The sequence below is a fragment of the Python bivittatus genome, unplaced genomic scaffold (genome assembly GCF_059951505.1).
Source record: "Python bivittatus isolate LINGU-HERP-01145 unplaced genomic scaffold, Pbiv_v1 ctg000440_np1212, whole genome shotgun sequence".
In the NCBI taxonomy this organism is placed as follows: domain Eukaryota; kingdom Metazoa; phylum Chordata; class Lepidosauria; order Squamata; family Pythonidae; genus Python; species Python bivittatus.
In genome coordinates, this window is record NW_028277063.1 from 7447260 (window position 1) to 7463002 (window position 15743).

A 15743-nucleotide genomic window follows, 5' to 3' on the forward strand; every position below is an offset into this window, starting at 1 on the left:
TCATTCCTTTCTTCTAATTAGTTGTTCTCTGTTATTCAACTCTGGCCGCAACACAATGATATAACATTTTGGGGAAAAGATGCAACCCAGAAGCTCAGCACCAGAGGCTAAGATGGAGAAGATCTCCACAGCCACCATGTATTTCCCCTTGGAGCTCAGGTATGCTGGGACAAAGGACAACCAAACACTGCAAAAGACCAACATGCTGAAGGTGATGAACTTGGCTTCATTGAAACTGTCAGGTAATTTCCTGGCAAGAAAAGCTGTGGTGAAGCTGATAAGAGCCAGGAAGCCCATATAGCCAAGCACACAATAAAACATGGTCACAGAGCCTTCGTTACATTGCAGGAGAATTTCTTCAGTCATTGAGGTCATATCGATGTCTGGAAAAGGGGGGTCCATTGACAGCCAAAAATACAGATGCTTGCTTGGATCAGGGAGCAGGAAACAACAATGGAATTGGTTAATTTCTTCCCCACCCACTTCCTTATTCTGGAACCTGGCTTGGTAGCCATAAATGCTAGAACTACTGTGATAGTTTTTGCCAAGATGGAAGAAACAGCTACTGAGAAGACCATGCCAAAAGTTGTTTGTTGCAAAAGAAAGGTCACTTTTCCTGGTGGACCAATGAATAGCAGTGCAGAAAGGAAGCAGAGCAGGAGGGAGATGAGGAGAATGTAGGTCAGATCCCGGTTGTTGGCTATGACGATGGGAGTGTTGTTGTGCCTTACAAATACTTCTAGCACGAGAACTGTGGCCAGAGAAAAAGAATGCATGAGACAGGCTAAACTGAACCCTAAAGGTTCTTTGTAAGATAAGAAACTGACAATTTTGGGAACACAGATATCCTGTCTTGTGTTGGGATAGTAGTTGTCTTTGCTTTTAAAGCATTCATTTCTGTCTGAAGAAAAAGAAAAGATGTGTTTATCTCACAAACATGTCAAAGTCTGAATAGTGGCTTATCACAGTAATAAAAACAACATTTTAAAAAAAAAATAGGCTTATGGAAAGCCTCCAAGCTCACTGGTAGTTGATAAATTTTGAACAACTAACCATTATTTTTTCATGTTGCAGATTTTATTCAAAACTTAATTTAGAAACTGTCTAAATACATGAAGAGTAGAGGTACAGGCATACAATTATGATGATGATGATGATGATGATGATGATGATGATGATGATGATTTTATATTAATTTATAAAATATTTTATTTTATAATAATAATAATTCAAACAGACAAGCACCTGCCACATCACACCCCAGACTTAACAATTGTTAATAAGAAAGATAAAAAAGTCTGGATAGTGGACATTGCAATACCTGAAGACAGCAGACTAGGAGAGAAAGAACTGGAGAAAATCACAAAATATGAAGACCTGCAAATAGAAGTAGGATGCCTCTAGCAAAAGAAAGCAAAGATAGTACCAAGGTGCCTTGGGTGCAATCCCATAACATCTGGAACACCACTTGAACACCACCGGCATTGACAAAATCACCATCAGTCAATTGCAAAAGGTAGATTTACTTGGAACAGCTTATATCCTGCAAGAATACCTTTAACACCATCAAACAGCAATGTCTGCCTATACAAGGTCCTTGGGTAGGACTTGATAGGTGGATAAAAATGCCAAATCCAGCCTAAACATCTGGCTGACTGTGTGACCAACAATAATAATAATGATATTTCCAATTCTCTCTTAGTAAAGTCAAATCTAATATTATTTTGTGTTAAATAAATTAATATTACACAGAGTCAATTGGAGTTGGCAGTTAAATGTGAGCATTATATGAAATAATTCTTATCCTCTCTCCTTGACTAACATCAGTAAGACTATGCATCATCTCATTGTTTTACATTTCCAGCAGATGTTTGCATGGTCCCTACTCACTCGGGATCAGGCTCCTACTTGGCAACCCAGCAGGATACCCTTTTTAGGTATACTGGAACGTGAAGTGTTTAGGAGCTTGCTTTTTGAGGTTTGAAATTGGGTGAATTTTTAGAAGGATGCTCTGAGCCTGTTCATCGTGGATGGATTTGCTCTCCATACCTCTTGTACCTCAGTTTACTTCACTATGTTGGCCATGTAGGAGGAGAATTGTTATCACGTACATCTGGTGATCAAAAAGTTGGAGAAAACTGATCTATTCAAAGAGAGATGCACACCTGCAATTATATTTCATAAATTCCTTGATGACAGCTGTTAAGTCTAGAAAAAAAGCTGTGCACTTACTGATTCTTTAAAGTAGGAAATAGCCACTGATGATTCATAAGCAATCTATGTCTGAACTTCCAGTGAGCAGAATATATCACTCTATTTGTCTGAGAAGTGACTTCTCAATATATTTCAGCTTCCCACTACCTTGAATAACTCAGAACATAGTATACTTCTCTTATGCAAATTTATTTCAAATAATCAGGATCAAATGATTTTTTTTTTTACCATTCTCAGTTGAAATCCTCCCTTCTGGGCACGGGATGCAATCATAGCAGCAAAATGATTTCCTTCCTTCACTTTCTTGCTGAAACCTGGATAACAACTCTCACTGCAGATAGAAATAGATTACACCTAGGAATGGAAAAAGATAATAATCTGGAAAAGGGATCTCATTTTTTTATCAACATTTAATACACACATTAGTCTCTTGCTGATCCATATCACTTTTGTTTGTGTTAACCCATCAATTGATTATGACTTTTTTCCGTACTGAAAAAAATGAAAACATTTGTGATTAAAATAGATTTTTTGGATTATTAGCTCTTAAAATGTCCACAGAGAGCCAGTTTGGTGCACTGGTTAAGGTAGCAGGCTAGAAACTGGCAAACTGTGAGTTCTAGTCCCACCTTAGGCATGAAGCCAAATGGATGACCTTGGGTCAGTTACTCTCTCTCAGACCTAGGAAGAAGGCAATGGAAAACCACTTTCAAAAAAACCTTGCCAAGAAAATTGCAGGGACTTGTCCAGGTAGTCACCAGGTGTCAACACTGACTTAAGGGCCCAAAATAGACAGACAGACAGACAGACAGATAAATAGATAGTTAGATAACAGATAAATAATTCATATCTATGTTCTTCAAATGTTGTTTGACACAATCTTATTATGCTAGAACTGCAAATTTGGAGAAGTATAACAAATGGTTGTTGCATTAAAAGGTATTGCTGACGTGTTTAAAAAACAACTGCTTCTCTGATCTGTTGCTAAGGGTTACATGGAGTTTTTCAATGTCACACACAGAGACATTTCCTTTGGTTTGATAAGTAGAATTTGGCTGAAGTTCAAAATTGTTGGTTTATTTATTTTATTTATTTATTTTATTGGATTTCTCCGCCGCCCATCTCCCCCACAATAGGGGACTCTGGGTGACTTACAAAAAACATTAAAACTATAAATACATCTAAAACACATAAAACATCCAAAATTTAAAACAATACTAAAGAAAGGAAGATCCAAGCAGATGGAAAATCAGGCTGTGGAGAGCTGGCCACTACGGGGCTAGCCATCCCCCTGCTTGAAGTATTCCCTCCCCACCCCAGGCCAAGTGGCAGAATCAGATCTTCAAGGCCCTTCGGAAGGCCAGGAGTGAGGGGGCCAATTGCACCTCCGGGGGCAGAATGTTCCAAAGAGCGGGGGCTACTGCAGAGAAGGCCCGCCTTCTGGACCCCGCTAGATGGAGTTCTTTTACTGAGGGGGTCCAAAGCATGCCCTCTCTGTGTGATCGGGTGGGATGGGTTGAAGACATGGGGAGAGGTGGTCCCTTAGGTAACCTCCTGGTCCCATGCCATGTAGGGCTTTAAAGGTGATAACCAACACCTTGAATTGGACCCAGAAGCAAACTGGTACCCAATGCAGCTCGCGGAGCAATGGTGTTACATGGGCCCTTCTTGGGGCTCCAAAAATAGCCCGCACAGCCGCATTCTGGACCAGCTGTAGCTTCCAGATAGTCTTCAAGGGTAGCCCCATGTAGAGCGCATTGCAGTAGTCTATCTGGGAGATAATAAGGGCATGAGTGACTGTTCGAAGGGCATCCCGATCCAGGAAAGGGCGTAACTGATGCACAACCCGAAGCTGTGCAAAGGCCCTCCCAGCCACAGCTGCCACCTGCTCTTCAAGCAGGAGCTGTGAGTCTAGGAGGACCTCCAGATTATGTACTGGGTCTGTCTGGGGTAGTGCCACCCCATTGAGCACCAAAGATGACAAAGTCCCGGATAGAGAGGAGCCATTAACCCACAGCCACTCCGTCTTACCAGGGTTCAGCCGAAGCCTGTTGTTCCTCATCCAGACCCTTACAGCCTCCAGACACCGAGAAAGGGTAGTCACGGCATCACTTACTTCACCTGGGATGGTGATGTATAATTGTGTATCATTAGCATACTGATGATACCTCATCTCATGGTGGTGGATGATCTCACCCAGAGGTTTCATGTAGATGTTGAAAAGGAGCGGAGAGAGAACTGAACCCTGAAGCACCCCACAAAGGAGGGGCCAAGGATGGGACCTCTCGCCCCCTATCAACACTGATTGGGATCAGCCCTGAAGAAAGGAGGTGAACCAGCACAAGACTGTGCCACCCACCCCCAACTCCCTGAGCCGTCCCAACAGGATACCGTGGTCGACGGTATCGAAAGCCACTGAGAGATCAAGGAGAGCAAGGATGGTCACACTTCCACCATCCCGCTCCCACCAGAGATCATCCATAAGTGCAACCAATGCCGTTTCTGTCCCATAACCGGGCCTGAAACCTGACTGAAAAGGGTCCAGATAATCCGTTTCCTCCAGAACCCTTTGGAGCTGTGAAGCCACCACTTTCTCAACCACCTTCCCCAAAAAGGGGAGGTGGGAGACTGGATGAAAATTGTCCAGTATGGTAGGATCCAGGGAGGGTTTCTTGAGGAGGGGGTGCACCAACGCCTCCTTGAAGGCGGCCGGAAACAATCCCTTCTGCAAGGATGTAGTAACCATCGCCTGGATCCAGCCACATGTCACCTCCCGGTTGTGGTTTTATGTTTTATAATGACCTGCCTGACTTTTAGATCTCTTCCACTGGCCACCCCAAGCTGGATGCCAAAATGAGCTCCTTTCTGAGGAGAAACTTAGTGAATGGACAAAGGGAATTTCCCCGCTGTTAGCAGAGTCTTCTAGTGGCTTCAGGTAATGGGAGACCAGAAGTGGATTCACCAAGAGTCACCAATGAAGAAAGTCCACCCCCTATTAATTTCTTTAAAATAGAAAAAGAAAAAAAGAACAAATACAGTACAATAGCTCTCTGAGCAAAGTGCAGCCTCACAACAAGAATTAATTTCCATTTCTCAAACAGCAACTTTCAGAACCTTTAGGAGGCAATAAATTATTGCATCACAGAAGGTAGAAACAAAAGGAAATTGCTATTATAGACAAAATAAGAAAAGGCTTCCACATTGCGGGTTGTTTTCTTTAACAAAGCTGGGTAGAATAAATCAGAGAACTACCTGTCTCAACTTACCTGGGAACATCCAAATACTTTATCATATACTGGCAAGCATGTTGAATGCCAGACATGCTACTAATGATAAGGCTATGTCTTCCTTTTTAATAGCCATATTTCCCCCCATCAAAGGTCATTCTGGAAGTCAACTGTGCTGTTTTGAAGATCTTGTTGTCAACACAGCACTCTGGCATTTATTATCCCTCACCAGAATATTTAGGATTTGTATATTAAACATGGTAGCAGATGGTGACCTTAATGGTGAGCTCACCTAATTGAGGCCACATACATCTAGTATAATTTATTACGTCTTAACCTCTTCAATCTTTTTAATCTGGTAATTTCATTTAAAGTTGGACTATGGCTAGGACTGACCACTTACTGCCATTATTTCATTTGGGTTCTAACCCACACTCAATTGCCTTGGACAGTACCACCTGGATTAGGAATAATGACATAGGTATTGTAATTCCTAGATTTAGATGCTTGAAAAAGACCACAAGAGTGACACAATTATTTTTTATTTCAGACAAGTCACTTGATCTATGTGAGCTCCCATTTAGAACCCAAATCCTGCAAAGGGTTTAGATAGATATAATACCTTGATATATAAATTTCAGGGGTCACTATCCACTTATCAGCATGTCATGACCAACCCTCTCATCTCAGGCAGAAACTCTGGTTCGACCAGCACTGCATACATGCTAGAATAGATTTAGTCACAGCTTTCAAATATTATAAAAAGCAAAAGTCCCAATATTAAGAAAGCTTAAACAACCACATATAGGTGTGGAGCAACCCAACTCCATTCCACACCAACTTTCAGCAATAGGTAAATTATTAAATAATATACTTTCATTCCAGGCATAATTAGCAGAGGTAGCCATGCAAACAGAAATGGGTAGGATCTCATTATATGAATTCACATGAAGCTTATTAAACTCAATATTTCATAAGCATTTAGCATTGTCTGAAGCAATGAACATCAGAATAAAAGTCAACATTAATTCAGAACCAGAGATGATAACTGGATCTTACCTGGTTGAACTGGGTGTGCCATGTAACGATCTCATCATTGATGGTGAATATGTCATCTGAAGGAGCTAGGTGATCCACCTTCCCAACTTTTACACGAAGAAATGATTTGTTTGGGAAAGCAATCCAATTGATAATTTCAAATCCAGCTCTTACTATCCCATTCTGGTCAAAGGAGACCTGGTCCCCAGCACTGTTGTTAAAAGAGACTCCTCTTAGAAAGTAATGAAGCTGAACCAAATAAATAAATAAATAAACAAACAATCAAATAAATAAATAAATAAATAAATTTCAAGATAAACTTCTCCTTCCTGTGATGGTACTTTTCCTAGCAGAAAAGCAGATATATGGCTGCATTCTTTGTTCATATCTTTTAATTTATTGCAGTTGAGTCAAAGGTGTTGAAAATGGGAGGAGTGAATTTATAGATTTCGAGTGAATTTATGTATTTTGCTATGTCTCCGCTAATCTTCCTCTTATGATTTAAGTGCTGCTTAATGGAATAGCAACCTTGATTCCAATAAAGTTGTTCATCTATCAGAGTCATGAGAAAATGGTACACACACAAACACAGTTCCATGAAAGATTCAGAACAGAGTAGGCTTTCTAAAGTTAAGCTCATCAATATGAACATTCTCCCTCCAGAAATTAAAAGGCCCCAACTCTGTTGGCCTTTCGTATGGCCTTGAAGACCTGGTTACATGCTCTGACCTGGGGCCCTGAGTGTGTTAAGGGCCCTGTTTCCTGGCTGTATTGATACTTAAGGTTATAATTCTTTCAGCTGCTATTAAAAAAACAAACACACAAAAACAAATCCCCTCTCATTCCTATGGGTGGTATGTATCTTTCTCAATCTTGATTCCTCTACCAGAGGCTTGGGAGTTTGAGGGTTCTATGCAGTATCTTAGCTAGAATCTTACCTATTATTAGCACTGCACTGTTCTGGACAGAGAGCTCTGACGTCTTTCCTGGGATCTGTTGGAGCCACTCTCCCAGCTTAGGAGTCACAGCCCCAAGTACTCCTACCACTGCTGAGACCACTTTGGTCTTTACTTTCCACATTCTCTTTAATTCCTCCTTCAGGCCCTAATACTTCTCCAGCTTCTCATACTCCTTCTCCCTGATGTTGCTGTCACTTGGCACTGCTACATCTATCACCACTGCTGTCTTCTGGTCCTTGTCTATTATCAAGATGTCTGGTTGATTGGCCAGTACCTGCCTGTCCATCTGCATCTGTAAGTCCCACAGGATTGTAGCCCTATTATTATCCACAACCTTCTGTAGAATCTCCCATCTGAACATGGGAAGGTTTAGCCCATACACCGTGCAGATGTTCCTGTACACCATGCTAGCTACTTGGTTGTGCTGTTCAGTGTATGCTGTTCCTGCCTGCATCTTACACCCTGCCACTATGTGCTGGATTGTCTCTGAGGCCTCTCTACACAGTCTGCACCTTGGGTCCTGTCTAGTGTGGTAGACCCCTGCTTCTATGGATCTGGTGCTTAGTGCCTGTTTTTGTGTTGTATGTGTCAGATTCAGCCTAGTACAGCCAGTGCCACTGTTCAGTTTCACCACCGCTAGTCAATTTCACTGCCTCAGGTATAGAAGGTCAGGGAAGGGAAACAAGGCAAACAGCAAGCTAATTGCTGGCAGGTGGCAGCAATTAACCCATTATCGAGAGTGAATTGAAACTGGCAACATTGTAGCACAGGCAGCTCCCCAGATTCCCTGGGTTACGTGGATTTCAATGCTTCAGGAATACAGTGATCCAGAGGCAAGCAGTGACCAGTTGGAACACGACTTAAGAAACCCCATTTCATCTGCATGAGAAAAGCCCCATGAGCACACTGACAATGTGGACAAAAGATAACGATCATGAGGACAATGGAACCTGACTGAATCTGCCATCAAGGAGAGGGGAGGGAGGTCACGACAAGCAGAGGGGTGACCCGGGACAAGGGCATGGGCAGAACCCAGGGGTATTACAGGTCAAAGGGGAGACCCCTATAAAACACTGTAAGAAACTGCACCAAGCCAATCCTGGCTTTGTTTGTAACCGTTATGCATTACGCCTGAGTAAACTAACTTTCGTCCGAACCTATGTCTCAAGAGGGTTTTGTTCAGCACCGAATGCAGTGATCCTTACAGTATGATCAGTGCCTCAGTGCTGTCTTTTAGTGGAGCCCGTTCTAGCCACTAATAGGATTTCCCAATGTCAGCCACCTCAGGTTTCTGTTGATGGTACATCCCATGCAGGGTCTTGTCTTGCCATGGCACTTCCTCTGTTTGAATTTCCTCCCATGTCTGCTGCTGCCTCAGACATTCTCTCAGCAGCTCATCTTTGGGTGCCATCCTACTGATGTACTCCTGGATGCTCTGAGTTTCATCCAGGACAGTGGCTTTGACACTCACCAGACCCTACCTGCCCTCTTTCTGGTTAGTGTACAGGCTCTGGGTGCTGGATTTTGGGTGGAAACCTCCATATATTGTGACAGGGAACAGCCTCCATGTCCTCCTTTGGCCAGCTCACTATACCGGCAGGCTATCTAATGACTGGCAGGGTGTACGTGTTGATGGTGTGGTTCTTGTTCTTCCCATTGACCTGGCTCTTCAAGACTTGTCTTATCCTTTGATGGTACTTGGATGTTGCTGTTTTCCTTGTCTCCTCATCATGGTTCCCATGTGACTCTGGAATACCAAGGTACTTGTAGCTGGTCTATATGTCTGCTACGTGGCTTGCTGGTAGTTCCACCCCATCAGTCTTAGCTACCTTCCCTCTCTTTACTACCATCTGGCCACACTTCTCCAGTCTGAATGACTATCTCAATGTCCTCTCTGTAGAACTGTGTTAGGTTGATCAGTGAGTCAATATCTCATTCACTCTTAGCATGCAGCTTGATGTCATCCATGTAGAGGAGGTGGCTGATGGTAGTTCCACTCTTAAACATGAATCTGTATCCGGTCCTTGTGATTATCTGGCTGAGGAGGCTTATAACCTATGCAGAACAGCAGTGGGGACAATGCATCACCTCGGGATATGCTGCACTCGATAGCCACTTGTGCGAGCTATCTTGAGTTGACTTCCAGTGTTGTCTTCCCCAGTCCCACTGAGTTCTTGAGGAAGGTCCTTAGTGTCCTGTTGACTTTGCATAGTACCAGGCATCACAGATCCATGTGTGTGGCATTGAGTTGTAGGCTTTCTTGTGTCAATCCAGGCTATGCTCAGATTGGTCTGTCTATATCTTGAGTCTCAGACAACTGCTCTCAGGAGCAACTGGTGTTTTGAGCCTCAGTGTTTTTCTCAATGCCCTTCTGAGCTGTGCTCATGTGCTGGCCCATATGGTCCTATAGCATAGCAGCTATGATGCCTGAAAGGACTTTCCACTTTGTGGGGAGGCAGGGTATTGGCTGGTTAGTTGGCCAGTTCTGTTCCCTTGTGGGGGTCTTTCATGTTCAGCACTGTCCTTCCTTGTGTTAACTAGTCTGGGTGGGAACCTGCTGCTAGCAGCTAGTTCATCTGTGCTACTAGGTGTTCATGCACTGTTAGTTTCTTTAGCCAGTAGGTATGGATCATGTCTAGGCCAGGTGCTGTCCAGCTCTTCATATTCTTGACCCACTGCTGGATGTCTGCTACTGTGATGGTGACTGATTCCTGTTCTGGGAGATTGCTGAGGTCTGCTTTCAGGTCTTGCAGACACTTTGCACTGCTGTTATGTGTCTTCTCTTTCTCCCATATGTTCTTCCAGTACTGTCCAGCTTCTGTTGGTGGCTCTGCTGTTACTGTGTTTTTGCACTGCAGTTGGGAATAGACCTCGGATGGTTCTTTGGAGAACAGGGCATATATCTTCTTGGCCTCTGCTTCTCTAGTATTTCTCCTTAGCCTGGTAATCAGTGCTGAGAGCCTTTGTTTAGCAGTCTCTAGGGCTTCAGATGGAGTAAGGCCCCTGTATTTTTTTCAGTAGCTAACTCTTATCCTTAATCTCCACACCATTCTGTAGTTCCACCAGCTGACTAACTTCTCTCTGAGTTGCCTTGATCTTAGCCTCCAACCTCATTTTCGAGGGGCAGGGGTATGTACTGCTGTTCTTCTTGATCATGTAGCCGAGCAATGTGGCTGTAGCATATACCAGTTTACTAGTTTGAGTTATGGTGGTAGTAGGGATTGTTGTGTGGGCTCTATTGGCATCTTCTAGCATACTATCTGATGGTACTTCTCCACTGAGACTTGGCAGCTGGTTTTAAGGGCTGACTGTAGCTACTTTATCCATAATCTTATGCCTCATACCAGCTGCTGTGCTCTGTAATGGAGGGGGTGGCAGTGACATTCCAACTTCAGGTATTGGCTGCACATCCAGTTGTTCTTCTGGGTCTTCTTTAGTCCAGGATATAATGTATAGTAGGTCTATCTCAAGATGTGAGAGCAGCTTCCTCTTCACTATGTTGAAGCGTAGGGTGACTAGCTGTTTCTCAGTTAATGTGGATGTAGGTCTTCTGTCCATCCAAATTTCCCTCATACGTTTCATATGTCCACTCCCATTATGTCTACTGTTGTAGTAGCATTCCATCAATTCCAGGTTCTCCTATCTCATCCATGTATAGTTTGTTCCAGTAGCCCATTTATCATCAGATTGTCTTGGTTCCCCAACATCTGTCATGGACATTGTTAATCCGGGCCACATCTGAGCCAGCATGACTCTCTTAGTTCATGTCACTCTCATATCCAAGGTAGGAAGGTGAAGCATTAGGGGGTCTTTGCCCCCTACTGGTAAGGTAGGTACCAGCTGGGATTCAAACCCTAGTCTCCTGCATCAAAGAGCAGCACTCTAACTACTATGCTATCCTGCCACATTAATATATATTTACTTTTACATTAGGTTTGTATTGGTTTTAACTGTTCTTATGATTGTTCACTGCCCACAGTCACGTCTCAGATGGGCAGCTATAGACATTGAAATAAATAAACAAACAAACAAACAATCAAACAAAAAACCAACATCCTAAACTTCATAGGGAGGAACCCAATAGAAATCAAATTAAACCTTTGAAATAGTAACAAGGGAAAGGAAAGTATTGTGACAAAACTATGACCTGTTCTTTCATATTCAGGAAATGGGAATACAGATGAAATGCAGACATAGGCTTATCAATATACTAACATGCATAGTTCTCTGAGAAATGAGGATATTGGGTACATTACCTGCAGGAAATCTTGTTTATGACTTTTTTCTCCTCCTCTGACCGCCATTGCTCTGTGCTTATATCTAGATGTGGATATAGCATGGACAGCATGAGCTACTGCATAAATACCATTGTAGATACTGTAGCTATGGCCAGTCATGTCTATTTCAAAAATAGGCCCAGGAAGGCTCTTCAGATTCTCTTCCTTTATTCTGTTCCTTCAGCAAGGAGTTTACAACTCATAATTAAGACTGTTGCTTTCTTCTTTTTCTCTCTTGAGATATATATGCACAAACACTAATATCGTTTAGAGCTACAAAGAAGAGATAAGATTATGAGCAGGTAAGGATCCACAATTCTAATGCTTGATGATCCAAGCTTCAGACTTTACTAGGAGATTAAGCCACCATTCAAGTCAGGCAGTATTGACCACAGATATGGTAATGGCTGGGTCCTAGAAAAAAGAGAGTCCTGACATTTGCCCTTGTACTGAGGATGGCATTTTTACTAGTTTTCCTGCTAGTGCTACTTCCTCACATGGTGTGCAAGAGCGACAGATACAACATCTTTCATCCACACCCTCCATATCACAGATACCATCATCCGGGAGATCTTATGGTTGGTGACATTGTTTCACAGACTGCAATTGTCTCCAAACCAGTCAGCTTAACTGAACCTCCTCCATCAGCAGTGCCTGGAGAGTTTATGTAAGGAACAATATACTTGATTGTATTTTCAGGGATTTCAGTTACTGAAATAGTAAAACCTGGCCCTGACATCTTAGAACATAAGCTGATTACATTGCCTAACACTAAGGAGATGTTGAGAAATATAGTTTGGAAAGTATTCACACATTTAAAGCAACATTCCCAAATCTTAAGTTCCTCCAGATTTGTGACTTTGATTCCCAGTTTTCTGCAGAAGGTTAGAAGCTAAAGCTAGAGGATGCCCAGATAGTGGAAGTCTAATTTAAACCTCTTCTATTTCTTCCTGTAATATTTCCATTGTCTTCTCTTCATTGCCTTCTCCTGCCCAATCTCTCATGATGCTAGCTTCTTATGTGACTACCCCCATTCATCTTCATGCTTTATATGTCCATTTTTTCTATGAACCTCTGTATTTCTTATGAAACAATGAAGCATAGATTTCTCATGAAACTTCAGGACATACATCTTGAAAGAATGACAAATAAATTCATTCCTCATAACCTTAAAAAATTAGAGATGTTCACAACTGTATTTGTAGTTTTTTGGTTTTTTTTTAATCTAAGGGACATCTCTTGGGCTTATCTTTGTTTTACCATGGGTGTTCCCAAGGAGAGAATTTTCAAAAAGATATAGGATCTAGCCTACTACGTATTCTTTTCTAGTCATATCCATAATGAAATGTTGATTGCAGGAAATAAATCTGCAACAGCTTTTTCAATCTAGTATCATCCTGACATGGACTTCAATTTCCACTCTGTTTTGCTCTGCTACCCAGTGAGTGAGAGAAGTTGAAATCTGTCATATCTAGAAGGTATCAAGTTGTGGAAAACTGATCTAGGATTAGTTATATATATTTTTTCAAGATATTGCTCTTCAGTTTCATTACTGTTTTCTGTCTGGAAAATATTTAGTGATAAACTGGAAGAGCAATCCTGTTTCTTACAGAAACACAAGCAAAACAGGAATCTTTGTAGAAATGCTAAGGTGTGTAAGCCTAGCTATCTGCAGAAGTTTAAATAGCTATACCTTTGAAAATTATTTGTTCTGAGTTTTAATTCATTTCCAGATTCCTTCAATGCTTGTTTCACATTTTGGGGGATTAATTTTCTTTCAAAAATTCCTTATTTTAAATGTAATTGGGTTTCTTTATATAATCTGTATAAATGATTGTAAATCTGACTATGTGCTTAGTGCATATAATATTATATCAATAAGTAGTCTAAATTACATGCAGTATCTCAAATCCACACTACATCTTAGATTTGCTGAGGACAAGACAAACAGAAACAGGAAGTGGCAGAAAGGAAACAGGGGCTTTCTTGGAAACAGAATGCAGGAAAGTGGAGATCAACAGGTAAAGATCTGTGAATGCTCCAAACAGAAAGACCGTAGGGAGCATGCTACAAATCAGACAGAGCAACTAAGGTGAGGTAACAACCAAAGAGTATTAATTTGGGAAAAGGCAGACCATCACACAAAAAATAGCAAATCAGATAAAAAATGGGAGCAGAATTTATCTTTCCTTGCATCCCAGTGAATTTCTCTAAACAAATTCTACCAAAATAAGCAAGATACGAAAAGAGAGAATAATTCCTCCAAGCTGTCCCTTCTATGGAAGGAAAGCGGCAATCATGGTTCAGCGGGTTAGAAAGTATACTGAATCTCTAAATCACTTTGGAGCCCTCTAAAACATTTTAGAATGGCCTGATTCAATCTGATGTCATTGTGATACAATTCAAAAATTCAGTTTGAAAGGATGTTTCAGTGAGTTCTAAATTTAAGGCACTACCTTTGGAATTATGACAAAACAATACATATAGGAAATACAGCAGAAACTCAAACATGATTTCAACTAGGCATGTTGAAGGCTACTTTATATGAATGCTGGTAGGATTCTTAATATATTTTATCCATGTTATAAGGGTTCTATGCATGCTGTTATTATTTTTTCCCCATTTCTCTCTAGCTCATTTATGGCTTGGCTCCACTGATGAATGATAAAACTGCAGGCCTCGCTTTTTACCAGATGGTTCCCCCAGAAGCCCTTCAGCATGCAGGGATTGTCTCACTGCTCCTGCATTTTAGGTGGACCTGGATTGGGATCCTTACCATGGACAATGACCAAGGGGAAAAAATTGTACAAACTGTGATTCCACTTTTTTCCAAAAGGGGGATTTGTTATTCTTTCATTGAAAAAATTGGCAAATTTAGTAATATAGATGGACTTGATGGTATGCTTCAGAAGGGGGTAAAAATATATGATCAAGTCATGGGTAGTAAAGCCAATGTATTTGTGATCTATGGGGAATCTTTCACCATGATATTTTTGAGATGGTTGCAATATATACCAAGAATAGAAGAGGTAAGAACTAAAGCAAAAGGTATTGTATGGATCATGACAGCCCAGATAGAGCTGACTTCCTCAGCATTTCAACACTCTTGGGGTACAGAAATAATCCATGGGGCCCTCTCCTTCTCCATGCCCTCTGCTGATCTACCAGAGTTCCGCTCATTTGTTGCAAAACAACACCCCTTCTTCAATGGAAAGGAAAATGGGTTTATCAGTCAGTTTTGGCAAGAAGCTTTCAACTGTGTATTCCCAGATGTGATCTTGAGTGATGTGCCTGAAGACATTTGCACTGGGACAGAGATTTTTATAATGTTGCACAAGGGGCATGTAAGAGATCACTTTCAGAAGGATCTAACCTTAATAATGAGGTGTGCAAACAATGAGGTGTGCAAACTAGTGGTCAGAAGGTGACAGGTGCTTCCATCTTTAATAAGAAGATACTTTTTAAACAATCCTTGAATTTTTATTTTTTAGTTTGAGGAGAGCACTTTCTGCCACTCATTGGTCTCCTTTTATAATCACTGCCTTGAAAGAGGTATTAAGAAATGATTCAAAAATATTTTGCTCTGTAGCCATTGAAACTACCTAACTAAAAGTTACAGAACTGATATATGTTAAGTTTCATACACATAGTCAAAAAGTGTCCTACCTGTGGAATTTTATAGATATTCAAGATGATGGAAACATGAAGAGAGATTTCAGCATCCAATCCCCCTAAATTATGATGGATATTGCAGCTGTAATTGGGGATCAGCATCTCCACTGATGACCGAAGTAGCATTGTAGCCTAAAAGTCTTCTGAGCATCGTCATAGCTGTCAAGGATGCCGAAACCCAAGGTGAGATTGGGCAAGATCTGTGGGTTTTCATTGATCTCCTTTACTGCAAATGCCATAGCCAGGATGTGTTGGTAATTCTTAGGAACTAGACTACAATGAGAGATTATGAATAGAGCTAAATAATATCAATGTTTAGCTTCAGAACACATAATTCTCTCCACCTCTTGAGATAA

At 41.4% G+C, this 15743-nt stretch overlaps 1 pseudogene; it reads right to left on the minus strand.

The window, feature by feature from the left end:
• On the minus strand, positions 1 to 6522 carry LOC112541826 (vomeronasal type-2 receptor 26-like; annotated as a pseudogene).
• Between the last annotated feature and the right edge of the window lie 9221 nt (positions 6523 to 15743).